This window comes from Vulpes vulpes, chromosome 11, assembly GCF_048418805.1.
Source record: "Vulpes vulpes isolate BD-2025 chromosome 11, VulVul3, whole genome shotgun sequence".
In the NCBI taxonomy this organism is placed as follows: Eukaryota; Metazoa; Chordata; class Mammalia; order Carnivora; family Canidae; genus Vulpes; species Vulpes vulpes.
In genome coordinates, this window is record NC_132790.1 from 69544404 (window position 1) to 69560038 (window position 15635).

Consider the following 15635-nt stretch of genomic DNA (forward strand, 5'->3'; position numbering starts at 1 on the left):
AGGCCCTTCTAGGGCTGCTGTGCGTCTGTGGAACAGATGGGAGAGTCTGCCTATCTGACTGTGGACTGTTTTATTTCACTCAATAAACATTTATTGAGGTCCCACTTGTGCCAGGCCCTATGCTGAGGGATGTTCCACTGACATGTATGGAGGTGAACATGCACAGATGTGCCCCAAGGTACCAGTGCTGAGGGAACACCTATGCCCCCCGCAAACATCCCCAAAACAACACGTAAAAGGTGAAAAAAAAAATGAACAGCAAATACCACAATGGATCAACTTTGCCAGGAGAGAAATGACACAGTCAAGAGGAGTGCTTCTCACACTTTGCCTGCGCACACGATTCCCCAAGGGACATGCAAGTTCTGATTCAGCAGGTCTGTGGTGGGGCCAGAGTGTCTACATTTCTAACAAGCTCCCAGATGATACTGATGCTGCTTCCATGAGGATCCTACTTAGAGAAGTAAAACACGTACTTACTTTCCATGTTGATGTGATCTATCAGCTTGCCGTTGTATGGGCAGGCAGGAAGTATTATTTGACTTAAATCTACATGTGCCCATGGAGGAAATGGGTGTATAGCACTCACAGTATAAAGAGCCTATAGGATACCAGGCACTTTGCCTTTGTAAATTTGAACAACTGTCAGAGGCAGGCACTACTACATCATCTCTTTCATAGGTGAAAAAACTTAAATTCAGAGCAGAGAGGCAAGCCACTTGTCTGTATCCCACAGCCTGTAAAGCGTAAAGGTAAGACTTGAAATGAAGTCTCCCTATCTTTTAAAATACATGTTTTACCTGCTGCCTTCTGTTGTCCCCTCATCCATTCAAGCTGACTTTTGTCTGGAAACAGATTGTTTGAAGTGTCATAGATTTAGAAATGGGAGTTGCCTTCATGTGACCCTTGAAACTCAGTGAAAAATAATATGTGATTCTCTGCTTAGCAGTATTGCTCAATTAATCCAATTTTTAAAACACAGCTACCATTAAAACCTCTGGATAGAGGTTTAAAACACACATAGATACCCCCCCCCCAAAATTAGCTAGTTTTCCCCTTCTGGCAATAACTTGACAGCAATGAACGGGTATCAATACCTAGAAGTGATGGATTTTTGTTATGTCAGAGCAAAACAATAATAGTAAAGGTCAAAGGTGAAATTCTTTCCACTGTAAGAAGAAATACTGTGAGGACTGTTTACTAGGAGGCCTTTGGCACAGCCCAGCATTCTCCAGAGAATGGCTGCTTAGGCTGCTATGGTGGCCCGGCCAGAATTCAAAATATATTGAGTTTCATGCGTAAAGAGTTATGTTTATTGTTTCCTCTAATCAATTTTACTTCACAAAATAAAGAGTGTGATATATCACTCTTAAGTTCTCGGAAGAAAGGAATGTCAGAAACCTTACAAATAAAGTATGTGTTAAAGAAAATGGGTACAGAGTGGATTCTTAACTGAAGAAAGGATGGATAGCCCACTCTTTAAGCTCATAGGAAATCATGACCTCGAAAAAGCACCCATGATTTCTCAAGAGAACTATTACTTAACAAAATTTCCATGATAACAGTGAATGATAGCCTGCCAAAGAATATAAATAGAAAAGGATTTAATATATATCTCATAGTCATGAGATTATTGGCCAAGGAATTTCATGCTAATAAGGTCACTCCCTCAATCCCCAAATCAAATGCCCCCCACAAAATAATATTCATATTACTAACTCTTAAAAGAAGAGAAGATAATCCTCTATAATTTGCAGCCCAATTGGCATTTATTTTTCTATAAGGAAAATAAAGAACTCAAAATGATAAAATAATTTCATTTTGAAGTACTCTTTAATACGCTGATCTAACTATAGCTTTGAATTTATAATGGGATGCTTTCCATGCTTTATATCTAAATACAATGAATCTCTGATAAGAACTAAAAATGAAAATAACCTGAATTATTTCCCATCATTTGCGTATTTCCATAACTGTAGCCAGTCTTGGGCGTCTTCAATCTTGTCCCTCCCTACTTCATTCTATTACTCTCAGGAATGCTGCTCAATAGAAAATCGAACCAACAAAAATGGACAATTGTTAATGCATCATTAGGCCTCTGGAGCACAAAAACAGACTGCATCAATTAAAAACAAGGGTCCTGGAATGCCTTCCGATTATTAAAACTCAGAAAGTGCCATATTCTAATAGGTTCTTTCATATATAATTTTATGTATTAGCTCCACATAATAATATAACAGTCAATAGATAGAAAAATCTCAAAATATATGCATTAATAAACTCAAAATAATAATTTCCAGAATTTCTGTACTTTCTAATCCTGCTGCACAACCACTATCATGAATCAATATAAAACTCCTATTTGTGATTACAAAATGTTTGCTAATGATTTCATTAATAGTAAACCATTGTATTGTTATTTGCTATATGAGAAAAGGCTATTAGGATTAGAATTACGTAATTAACTTGCCTCCTGTCAGTCTAATTTTTCTACTCATCTAAAATATGAGCATGGCATCCAGTCTTGATATAACGGGCTACTATAAATTTGGTTTAATTTTTTTCTTTCAAATCTAGCTCTGAGCTTCACCTTCTAAAATCCTCTACAGTATTGTACAGTCCTCAAAACTATCACGCACCTTCTGGAATATCCTACATTAAGTAAGGACTTTCTGATTTGCTCTTGTAGCTTACCAAAGTTACAGTGGTCCTCATCCGAGCAGCAAATCTGACCAATGACAAGCATTTGACCATATGCTATAACTGAAGAACAGCATTTGTGTTTGCATTTTTATGTACAATCTATGCTGATGTTATCACTAGGGCTATGGTAGGTAAATTCCTTTTTTTTCCTAATTGTATTTTTAAATCTTATGTCATACTTTTAGAAATATGACCTTGAGTGGAAAACTAGGACTATGTCCATGGACTCGTTCAATTAAATACACAGTATCTGAAGTTCAGGAAAGCAAATAGGGAAAAATGTGGTCTAGTTTGGCTTAGTTTTTATCTTTTAGAGTATCTCTTGTAGGGGCACCTGGGTGCCACAGTCAATTAAGCATCAGACTCTTCCTTTCGCCTCGAGTCATGATCTCAGGGTCATTAGATCAAGCCCTTATGGGTCACTATGATCAGCCTGGAGTCAGCTTAGGACTTTCTCTCTCTCTCTCTCTCTCTCTCATTCCCTCTGCCCCTCCCCAGTGCTCACTCGCTCTCTGTCTAAAATAAATAAATAAATCCTTAAAAAAGCAAAAACAAAAACAAAACAAACAAACAAAAACATCTCCTAGATACCGATCTCCAGCCAAAAAATATTGTAATCTTTAATTTAGGGTGTCTTCTTCGATTCTCTCCCCACACTACTGCCCTATTGATCTCCAGAATACTTGGCAAGAACCTGAATCAGTATATATTATGATGTTTATCTTCCTAGCTAGAACATGACTTCCAAAAGGCACTGTGTAACTGGCTTGCATTTGTTTGTTTTTATCCTCTGCACATACTATAGCTGAAACAGAATAGATGCTCAACAAATATTTATTAAATGATTCAGTAGTGGCTACGCTGGGTGTCCTCTTCACATTTTTCTTTCTTCTCTCTCATGCCAGATCAAAGAAAGTGGCCCAGTAGGGATAGTAGCAAATACTAACCATTCAGATTCCAAATCTATAAAAAGTATATATTCTTCAAGCAATCCTTTGGAACTCATTGTGAGTTAGGGAACTTGAATTTCTCTTTCATACAAAGGGAATGTAAAGTTCAGAGGATGTGTGTATATTGCCCATTTTCACATGGCTTGGCTGGGAAGTTGTAAAAGCACTACTTGCATCCAGGTCCTTAGGCCTCTTCATGCACTTTGATACATTGTAAAATAAATTCTCTTTTTAAATCAGATTTTTAAAGCTTATTCTCCCTATCTCTTGTAAAACTCAATAAAGGGAAATCTCCTTAAGGAGGATCAGAAGGCTAGAAGGAGGGGCCAGACCACCCAAGGTCAATTGCAGGAAGCATTGTCAATTGTAGGCCCTTACAGACCAATCTCAACAGGAAGAATCAGCAATTCTAGGCCCCAAAATATACATTGCATCTCCTACAAGAAATCAACTACCCTGCACCTCAGCCAGTATAAAAGCGTCATCACCCTGAACTCTGCTTTTCTGCAATGGATTTTCACTCAAAACAACCCCTCACAACTGTCTCCTTCTTCTGTATAAAATAAAGTTCCTCTCCTTTGGTTGTTGGACCTGCTTATGGTTTGCCATAGCCTCCGTATCTCAAATTGCAATTCTCTGTTACTCCCCAATAAATCTATTTTTACTGGTAAAATAACCGACTTTTCTTTTTAAGGTTAACACTAAAGATAAATGCAATTTTGTCTAGATTGAGATCTGTGCTTGAATTATCCAAACTGTTTCTTCACACTCTTTAGAATTCAATCGATAATTTATCACACCTCTTCCGGATTCCTTTCACTTGTGCAAACTTGAAGAATATAAATCAAGAAAAAGTGGTATTTAAATACTTGTGTAAAGTCAAACACTCCAGAAACAATATTATTGCATTAATTATTTTCCTTTTTCCCCCCCTAGGTTAACAAAGTAGGACATTAAGTCATACTGTCACGGTCCAAAAGCGGCAGCCAAAAAGTTCCTCATCTTACTATATCAGAGTATTTTAATATCTTTGTCAATGACAATTCCTAAACTGAATATTTTTTCATCATATTCAATAGTTTTTTACTCAAACATGCACTTTACTTAGTATGAGTAAAACCATGAATTGCCAACTGGTAGCCCACAAGGAAAATTTAATTTCAAATACATTAGGTTTCATGCTGTATTATATTTTATTTTGATTTTGTCAGCATAAAAAAAAAAACCTGGATATTTCACACAGATTTCCAGATTCGCAGAAAAATCTAGATTTCTAAACTCTCATTTCAAGTCAGATATTTGCCATTACCGGCAGAAATTGCTTGAGGGGTGCCTGGCCAGCTCAGTCAGGGGAGCATATGACTCTTGATCTCGAGGTTGTGAGTTCCAGCCCCATGTCAGGTGTAGAGATTACTTAAAAATAGGATCTTTGAAGAAAAAACACAAAGAAAGAAATTGCTTGAGAGCAAAACAGGTACCTGGAGCTGAGTTAGCACTACCTTCTTTTACATTCTTAGTCTATACTACTATTGTCATACATCTGACTACCTTCCTTTCTGACTTCTGACCCTTGTAGGCATTTGAATATTTTACCCTATGAAACAAAGTTCCTTTATTTATTCAAGTTTGTTTCTTGGAGGCCATGACTTCCAAAATTAAATAATCAATTTTTGTTTTGTTTAATACTATGAGTGTTTTAAATCTGCAGTGGCTCTGTTACAGGGTGTGCTAAAAGAACACCACTCTCACCTTCACCAAAAGTTAGAGGTTTCCAATTAATACAGTCAGATCATTTGGTCTGTCCCAGCTGATAAGTACATTCCCAGAGGTAGATCTCATAGGCCCTGTGGTGGGCAAAATTTTGGCCTCCGTATCTTTTACTCCCTGAGGTCATTCTGGTAAGTATGTTACCCTCTTTGGAAAAAAAAGACTCGGCAGATGTAATGACGATTACTAATTGGTTTGGGGTGCCTCAGTGGCTCAGTCAGTTAAGCATCTGAATCAGGGCATGATCTCAGAGTTGTGGGATCCAGCCCTACACAGGGCTCCAAGCTCAGTGTGTGTGAGTCAGCTTGTCCCTCTCCCTCTACTCCTCCCCTAACTCCCACATTCTCTCTCTCTCGCTCCCTCAAATAAAAGAATAAAATCTTCAGTAATCTTTTTTTTAATCAGTTTACCTTATAATAGGGAGATTATCTTGGAATTATCTGGATGAGCCCAGCCTAATCATGTGAGCCCTCATGAAACAGAGAACTTCCTCTGCTGGAAGGCAGATGAGAAGTAGGAAAAGAAGTCAGATATTTGAAGAGACGGGCTGAACTCATTGTTGTTGGTTTTGAAGACAGAAGGGTCCATGAGCCAAGAGCTGCCTTAAGAAGTTAAGAACGATCTCCAGCTGACAGCCAGCAAGGAAACAGGGACCTCAGTCCTATAGCCAATGGAAATTAATTCTGCCAACAACATGAACGAGCCTGGAAGCAAATGCCTTCCCAAAACTTTCAGCTAAAAGCTCAGGATGGCCAAAATCTTATTTTTTTTTTTTTTTTTTTTGTCTTGTGACATCCTAAACAGAGTAGCAGACATGCATGCATGCCTAGACTTCTCACCTACAGAAACTGGCATAATAAACTGGTGATGTTATAAGCCAGTAGGTGTGTGTTAATTTGTTAAGGCAGTGATAGAAAACTAATACAGGTACCACGGTCACTAGTGACCCCAGTAGATAGTATCAGAAAGGGTCTGAATGCTTCATCCATAGCAATTATTATTTCTTTGTTGATGTGACATTGTCATTAATCATTTATGTTTCTAAGCCAATCATATTGATTTGGAGCCTGTATCCATTTTCTATCCCTGCCACAACAAATTAACACAAACTGAAAAATAAACGGGCTAAAATTGATACTGAGAAAATTAAGTAAGCAATGTATAAATCACATGGAAACTGAACCTCTTCAAATTAAATTTTTCAGAATTATCTCTTTTAACTATAATGTTGAATGTATTGATGTGTTTGGCAAGAAAGAGCTCTCTACTCAAAATTTGACTTCTTTATTAAATTATTTATCAAAAGAATACCACAGTTGCCATTGTATCAGTGAGACATTTGCTACAGTTTTAAAATCAAATGCAGAGCACATTCATAGACCATCAATTTGGGACCTTCTTTTGTCAAACTCTGTTTTTTTAAATACCTTAAAAGTAAGCCTTATTTTACTAGTGAAGAAAATCTTAAGGAAGACATGACAATATAGTCATTCAATATAAGATTGTTTAAACTGTATTCATCTCGGAAAGCAGTACCATTTTCAGCACAGGAGAGAGGGGGACAGATGACCACATTACTCAGTGTTTAAAGCCAGGAAGATATGGGATCTGTAGAACATATCTTCCTGTAACTGTATGCTAATATTCTTCATAGGATGTATTGTTACCTAAAATTATAGTTTTATGTGTCCACTTTATTGTAATATATGTCTCTTAATAGCATGTCAGCCACACATTCCTGTTCATTGATGTACATGTAGCCTTTACACTAGTGCCTGGTATAAGTAGATGTTCAATAAATACTCATTAAATGAATGAAAAAATAAGTGATGAAAACTCTTAAGTCAGGATCCAGCTGTTCTGATATACTAATTTTTATCTTTATTTACCTACTCACTAGATTGTTCCTATGCTTTTGATTTCTAACCTTAATTTCTCTAGTGTCCCCATTAAAACAGGAAGTCCCTCCTTCCTTATCTATTCAACAATATGACTGAGCACCTTGGATAGCCCCTGGCTTACTCAAGTGTCATTCATTCATTCACTCAACAAAGGAAATCAGCAGATGAAGTCTGAAGGATAACAGAGGGCTAGATCATGAAGTCTCCTGGGCTACTGTGATCTTGGGCTTTTAGTAAGAGTGAGAGGTGGGAAGCCACTGGAGGACCCTCACACTGTGTCATATTCTGAGTAACATTTAAAAAAAAGGGTAATCTATTTACTATATGGGGCCTGGGAGACACAAGGTCAGCAATCAGGAAGTTACTGGGATACTAATGTTTTCTGACTGCCCGTGTTCTCCATGTAATTCAAACTAAGTTGCCTAATGAACTTTGTTGGAGCACAGGATTCATTTTAGAGTCCCCTGTAAGACACTCAACACCAAATGCCAATGGTTGTCTCCTTTATCCTCAGTCCCTCTCTGTGTATAACATCATGGAGCATGGCCTCTGTGAAGAATCAAAGAGAACACTAATTGCAGTCACCTCTGTTCGATCATTCCTTGATCAAGGCTCATTTCCCCTACATAATGGCCTCTTATTTCTCCTCTGCTCAAACCTAGTGTTTTATAGCATTCATTCTCACTGAAGACTATGTGTACCCCAAAATGAACAAGCACATTGCCTTGAGAGTGACAAAGAAAAACAGGGAGCCACTTAAATCTCTTAAGATTCTTCCAAAGCCTATTGTGTTAATGTTATCTCACTCTACAAATCCCACCAGTTTTTAGGCTTCCCCACTAATCACACTAGAGAGACAGATTATGATGAGCTGCTTTTACCATGCTTTCCTGTGAAATATCTAACCTTAAGATTTACCCAACTGATCTATACCAGTTGCACCCGTGGGACCAATGAATGCCACACCCCTCACACATCATCTCTTTGATATTATGGCTTTGGAGCATTCCAGCATCTCACTCAATATGAATGTATTCATAGATACAGGATCTGGGTGCTGCTGAGGAAGTGCCTCTTTTGCAGTATAGAGCACGACAGCTCAGAAGATCTGAGTTGTCAATCCCATGCTTTTAATCCTGAAATCTTTGTTTAAGTAATTTAACCTTGTTTAATGTTTCCTCACCTATAATACAGGCCTACTGAGAGTGAGGAATAAATAAAGCCGCACATATCAAACATTTAACACAGAGTCTGGCACATAGCAAACACTCAATAGATATTAGTCACTGTCATTTAGGCCATTATTCTAGCTGTCATCATCATTGTGAAGATGGACATGCATCTTCCAAAATGGTACCTGGGCTCAGGAAGCAGGCTTTGCTACCTTTCCATCACCTGGTAATAAAGACTACTTCTTGAGAAAAGGTCACTCTAGAATGTCATAGCATGGATCCACAAGGTAATTTACCAATCCCTTTCTTCCACCTTACATGTTTATTTGTTGACAGAGGGGAAATGGGGCAAGAATCTTAAGATACCTTAAGGTATCTCACTTATTCTGGAGGTAAGTCTGAGGTAATGGTTGCAAAGACCGCCAAGTACAAAAGGCAGGGGCAACGTGGTAAATTAAATCCTATCGTGATGATAACAGCAGGGACAAAAGCTCATGTAGATCTTTCTCTTCTGTTTGGTGTTGCTTATAAAAAGAATATGAAAAAAGACAAAAGATGAGGGAAAGAGGAAGGGGAGTAAGAAAGGAAAGGACTAAGAGAAAGTGAAGTAAAAGAGAAGCACTGAAGAGGGAAGGAAATACTAGTGAGAGAGAAGCAAGAAAGAAGTGAGTAAAGAAGATTCCTAGAAGGCCAACACTGCAGCCCAGTGTCATCCAAAGGTTAAAGGCAGGGCCAACACTGTAAAACTACCAGAGAATATGAAGTGCATTTACAGTTGAACCAATGCTTGCATCCCTGTCTCTCTTTTATAAAGGGAAATGCCTCTACCTCTAGAAAATTAAAACTTAGACTTTTCTTGATCTTTGAGTTCCAATGACAGCATGGAGTGATCATTTGAGTCTTGTTTACATGGTAACATGGACGTATATCATTGCCACCCCTGTTGAAGTAACACTTCATAACTCCAGAGTGAAGAGGACTCAAAGATGCTTGTTTTGCTAAGAACACTTGTAAGTGGACCAAAGTGGACAAGGCTGGAATTTCAAACAGTTCTGGGGTGAACTGACCATACACCTCATCTCATCCAGTTATTTTGCTTTCATTTTCTATCTGTCAAAAAATCTGTATATCCACAATTAACATGCCTTATACTCAGTCTCTTCTATTTCTAGATTAGCTTTTTGATTAAATCTACTCTGTTGGCCAAACAAACAAACAGAAAGACAGACCATTAAAGATTACAATTACTTAAGCTTACTTACAACTTTATCTGACTTCCCTTTCCTAAAATTAAATGCAGGAAAGGTATTCCAAATTTGGCAAAATATTGACAACCTAAAATTCCATAATTTGTCATGTCAGTATAGAATCCAACCAAGGATATTTGCCTTCCCCTAAAGGACTTTCTCCTTATAAGGTATCCTACCACTTAGTATTAAATTGGTGGGATACCTTGCCAAGAAGATGCCTTTCTTTATTGATGTCCAATGTCCTAACACTCAATTGTGTAAAATGTATTTCATACAACATACAAAATGCAAGTCCGTTTAACTTTAAAGAGTGATATTAATCATTTACAACTCTATCATATCTGGACACAAATATAGGTGAGGGGTGTTATTGACCTGGACCCTGTAGGTTGAAATGGGAATGGACATAGGAAGGTAAATACAGGGGTAACAGTATATAATATATATATATATATATATATATATATATATATATATATATATATATATCTTAGCTGGTATGGCCAGCTAAGGTCATAGGTCCATAGGTCCCATTTACCTAGGAAGGTAAATACAGGAGTAACAGTATATATAAAAAAAAAATATATATATATATATATATATATATATATATATATATATCTTAGCTGGTATGGCCAGGGCATTGCATCAGAAGAGTTACTCACTATAAACTATCAATACCGTCAGGTTTATCTGTGTGTATCAGGTAAACACCCACCCAGAACACAAAGTACATGATGAATTAAGAAATACGTTGGTGCCATGTTGGTGGCAAAGGGGTAAAGATCCTGAAATGCACAACTGGATGTATGATAGTACCATTCCCCCAAATGAGAAAGATTGAAGGAAGAATAAATTTGGTGTATTGTGGTAGAAGTAATACAGATTTAATTTCTAATGTAAGAAGTTGGAAATGCTTAGGAAACATCAGAGAAACAGACGGCTGAATAGATGCTTCTGGAGCTCAGAGGCCAGTAATGAACAAATAAACTGAGTCAGCATATAGATAAGAGTTAGAGCCATGAGAATGGAAAAAAACTACTTAAAGGCAGGAGGAGGCTGGGGAGCTAAGAAGAGGGCCCAGGGTAGACTCCCAAGACTGGAAGGATTCCCATCTTCATTTGGAGACAGAAAGAGGAGCTAGCTGAGAAATAATAAAAGCCTAATGAGGAAAAATAGAGATGTACAGTGTGACAGAAGCCATACCAGAGTCACCGGTGCCAAGAAAAGATAACTTTTGAAGGGAGAGGGACCAGCCAATTCTTTCAAATGCTCCCGAAGTTGAATAAGAATACAGCTCACTGGATCAGGCCACATAGTGGCCACAGCTGATCTCAATCAAAGTTGTTTCTGTAAGTGGTGGAGGCAGCAGTCATTTTGGAGTGGGATGCACAAAAAAAGGAGAGAGAAAGTGAAGACGGCTTAGACAGACAAGCCTCACCAGAAATCTGATAAGGACCTAGAGTAAAGAAGTGAGGGATGTTGAGAAGTGTGGGATTCAGGGTTTGTTTTCAAGATGGAAGACAGGGCACCTGGGTGGCTCAGTGGCTGAGCATCTGCCTTTGGTTCAGGTCGTGATTCCGGGGTCCTAGGATCAAGTCCCCCATCAGGCTCCTCACAGAGCGCCTGCTTCTCCCTCTGCATGTGTCTCTGCCTCCCTCTGTGTCTCTCATGAATAAATAAAGTCTTTTAACAAAAAAAGATGGAAGAGATTAAAATATGTTGACATGTAATCTTCCCATTGCTGGGGTCTAGAGAGGTATTATTTCCCCTCATTTACCAGATAATAAAATTGAGGCTCAGAGAGGTCTAAAAACTTGATCAAGGCCTCACAGCTGGCATGAAGCAGAGCTGAAAGTTGAGCCCAGTCTATCTCATTCCAAAGCCCTAGGATAGACTGCCACTTACTGCACTTTATTACATGTATTTATCCAATAAGTGCCTCCCTCACTTTCTAAGTACCAGGACTGAGTCTAAACTCATCCTTGAATCCCTGGCACCTACTGCAATATCCGGTAGTTAATAATAGGGACCAAGTAAATGTGTCATAGAAATGAATGAATTAGGAGTGCGTGGGTGGCTCAGTGGTTGAGCGTATGCCTTCCACTCAGGTCATGATCCTGGCTCCCAGGATCAAGTCTCACATCAGGCTCCCCACAGGGAGCCTACTTCTCCCTCTGTCTATGTCTCTGCCTCTCTCTGTGTGTCTCCCATGAATAAATAAATAAAATATTTTAAAAAATAGAGAAATCCATGAATTAACCAAAAGTCAGACTTTTTAGCCTGTAAAACAGAACTTCTCTACAGAACAGGGATTTAAAGAACAATAGAAATATAGAGAAATTGAGGAGCCTCTGAAATATTTATCATATAAAAGTGGTAATAGAGGAGTAGTGACTTTCTTTAAGAGTGAAAAGAGTAATTAAACCTATACTCAAAATGTAGTTTGTTCACAAAATTGCATTTGCCAAGTTTGTAACCAGCAAAACTTAAGAACTTGCCCTAATCTTTTGCAATCACCCGTCCCACCGTAATGAAAAGCTTGCTTGTCACTTACTATTTTATTTCCCCAGAGCTTAAAATACATACAAGGTCCTTATTCCCACATGGAATCCCTTCTCAGGTAATACGGATTTTATGTGCTGTTCCACATGATACCAGTGTATCTGTATGGAAAGGGAAAAGGGCATTCAATCATTGTGATATTCTCTGTGCCTCACAAAAATAAATGGATTTTTTTTAAACATTCATGTGATTGACTGATCCCTCCCAACCACTACATGTTTTGCTCAGCTGTTTTGCTGGCATGTTACTTCAGAGCCTTTTGAATACAGTTATTAATTGTTCTCTTTATCATATGAGTAAGGCACTTTTAGCAAAGATCCTAAAGTTAAAATAATCCACAATCATTTTAAGATGTGTGAACTCTGATGTTTATTTGTCTCAAAATGTTAATAACTTAAGTTTCTGCTGAAAGAATTTTGTTTTTGAGCTTCCTCCAATAAATTCCTTCCTTCTCAATTTTAGAAAATTTACCCTTTGGACATAGAAATAGACCAAAAAAAAAAGAGTTTTTCAGGTTAACGAAATTGTTGCATGATGTAAGGTACAGTGCTTTGGTTTGGTTTGGTTTGGTTAAGATTAGCTAGGAATGAAGTCTAAGGGTTGCCCACTGACTAATTACATATATATTGTTAAAAACTACTTGCACCAAGTTAAATAAAATAAGAATGCCTAAAGTAGGCTGAATTTGCATTCTGATTATTTCCAGATGACTTCTAATCCCACAAAGTTTTTTTCTATCCCTTTCTTGCTCAATATAAGGGTTACCTACTAGTCTCACCCGCCAGTATATCCATAAGCATCAAGTATTTTTTTTCCTAAAAAGGATATACTATACAATTTAGCTATTCATTTATGCAAATGATGGTAAACAGAATTATAAAGACAGATAATAAACAGCAAATGAGGTTATTTTGTTTCACGCTTTATGTTGTCAGAGTTCTGAGCATGGTTTAGTGTTTTCTATTCATGACTTTATATTACCAAATTACTCCCTGATGGTGTCTCAGATGTGCTTTTGTCTGCAAATGAGAAGGAATAAAATACCAGGACATTAACGTTAAATTACAATCGTTAATGGCGTAAATACGAAAATAATTACTGCATCATACCATCAATTGTTATGTGTTCATTACGGAAGTTCTTGTAAAGCCTTCATTTTCTTGTTACAATTATTTTTTTCCTTTATTTTTGTCTGGCTATTTTATAGCCCTGACAGTACTTTAGCAACATTCAGCAGTTACACAAGCCATTTAATCCTGCTCAAAGCTTCATTTAAACTTCATTTTAGTTGCATTTTATTTGTGTATAGATGCCTTTTACTTCTTTCTGACAGTCAAAAGGTACTTCCAGAGTAGGTGCTGGAAAGATGTGTCAAGGTTAGCTAAAACCAGCAATAAACTTTGGCGCTGGTTTCAGACTTCCTTGAACACCGCTCACCTTTATTCATCAAACTAAATGCGCCCCCATTCTCTAAAATTTTAGCTCCAGGGTCCCCACCCGACATCTCTTTTTAAGATTAACTTATAATTTTACAGCGCATCAGGCAAGATGCTTTCAGATCCCTGCCCTCCCGCTTCCTCCCGTTGTGTTTCTTCTCCCGTGCTCCATCTCACCTTTCTCCCTTCTGAGCTCCTCTCTCCGCTACCTGCTTTCTCTCTCTGGCTGGCAGGAAGGGGATGCCCTCCACACACACACACACGCACACACACACACACACACACACACACACACACCCCAGCCGCCTCGCCCTCGGAGGGTGCACCAAGTGCACCCTTTTGTCTGCTCCACTCCGAGACCATCCCTTAGCCCCTTAGCCTCTCGCCTGGCAGCCTCGGGCGAGGAGGGACAGGAAAACTCAGCGCAGTGGCGAGCTGGGGGGGGGGGGGGGGTAGGCGGGGGGGGGGGCTCCACGGGCGGTCCAGCATCCCCCGCCGCTGCGCGCACACACACACACACACACACACACTCAGAAGTCTTCTGTCACCTGTTCGCTTTCAAAGCCAGTAGCCCTAGAGCCAGGTGAAACTTATCCCTCCCCCCATCTCCGCCCCCCACCTCCAGGAGTTCAGGTTCAAGAAGGCATCCCAAGGCACAGGGGTTTTTTTGTTTTTTTGTTTGTTTGTTTGTTTTTTTCCCAAAAAATACCTGAAGGGGAGGGGGTGCACACTAGGTACACTGCAATTACGTATATCCCTAGTACAGCTCTCTGCCCCTTTCTCGCCCACCTTCTCTGCAATCACCTGGCCTTTTCCTGCTAACGCGCACACAAGCCCCCCGCGTCTGCGACAGTCCAGCTCCTAACCCGCCTGCAGGGCTCCCCCTCCGTGCGTGCGCCTCTGCCTGGCGCCAGCCCCCGGCGCTCTCTCCAACTCCTGCCATGTGCAGCCCAGCGCTGCCGGCTCCTGAGCCCCAGCCGAGGCTCCAAACTTTTTCTCGCCCTTTCTCCAGCCCCAAATCACGCGCCTCCCAGAGGCTGCACGCCCTAGCGGGTAACCCAGACCACGCCGGGGAGTGGGGCGAGCCCCGCGCCCCCGCGGGCGCCACGTCTCACGGTGCCCAGTGCAGGGCAGCCCCGGGTCTACGGGGATGCGAAGGGAGCCTGGGCGGATCCGGCTGGCAGGTGCCACTTGCCAGCGACTCCCGGGTTCACGCCCTGGGGGACCGCGGGTCTGGCCTGACGAGAACAAAGCTGGAGTCCGGGGAGACTGTCAGCCGGGAGGCGCTAAGACAATAGCAATAAAGGGAACTTGGAAGAGGACCGCTGCGCAAAGTTGTCTCCGAGTCGCGGTGTCCTGGGATGGCCGCAGGCTCCCGCTGCAGACCCCGAGCCCCCAGCCCCGGCCCCGCCGCAGGACGCGCGAAACCCGGGCTCGGCCGCGGTCCTGGGATGCTGCGCGAATACCCTGGGAGCCCAGACGCAGCCGGGGGCGCCGGGGACGCTCTGGGACTCGGACCGCAGCTGCCGGCAGGAAGACCCGCCGGCGCGCTCTCCCGGCTTTACCTTTCCGCGGGCTGCCTGGGAGTCCGCGGCGCGCCGCCCGCTGGCTGTGCCCTCAGCCCCTGCCGCCGCCGCCGCCGCCGAGAGCAGGCAGCGGGAGCCGGCTCCCTGCGCCCCGCCCCCGGCGCCAGGCCCCGCCCCCGAGCGCCAGGCCCCGCCCCCGGGCGCCAGGCCCCGCCCCTCCACGCTGGCCCGCAACCCCCCAGAGCCACGCGGGCCCCGTGCGGTTTGCACGCGCGCTGTGCCGCCCGCAGCTCCCGCAGCTCCCGCAGCTCCTGGCTTCTGCCTCTGCTGCCGGAGTGGCCGCTGCTGCTGATGCATTGCATAGA

General features: G+C 41.1%; 1 protein-coding gene across 3 annotated transcripts in view; it reads right to left on the minus strand.

Moving 5' to 3' along the window:
- The window catches only part of RARB (retinoic acid receptor beta), a 724031-nt gene extending 708633 nt beyond the window's left edge, over positions 1 to 15398 (minus strand). For 2 of the 3 annotated variants that reach the window (XM_026006400.2, XM_026006399.2), the window contains exon 1: positions 15310 to 15398. The gene's annotated coding sequence lies outside the window, so the exon portion shown is untranslated. Of the gene's footprint in view, positions 1 to 4962; positions 5081 to 15309 lie in introns of those variants that run through there. The other variant, XM_072726687.1, reaches the window with a different exon arrangement.
- Between the last annotated feature and the right edge of the window lie 237 nt (positions 15399 to 15635).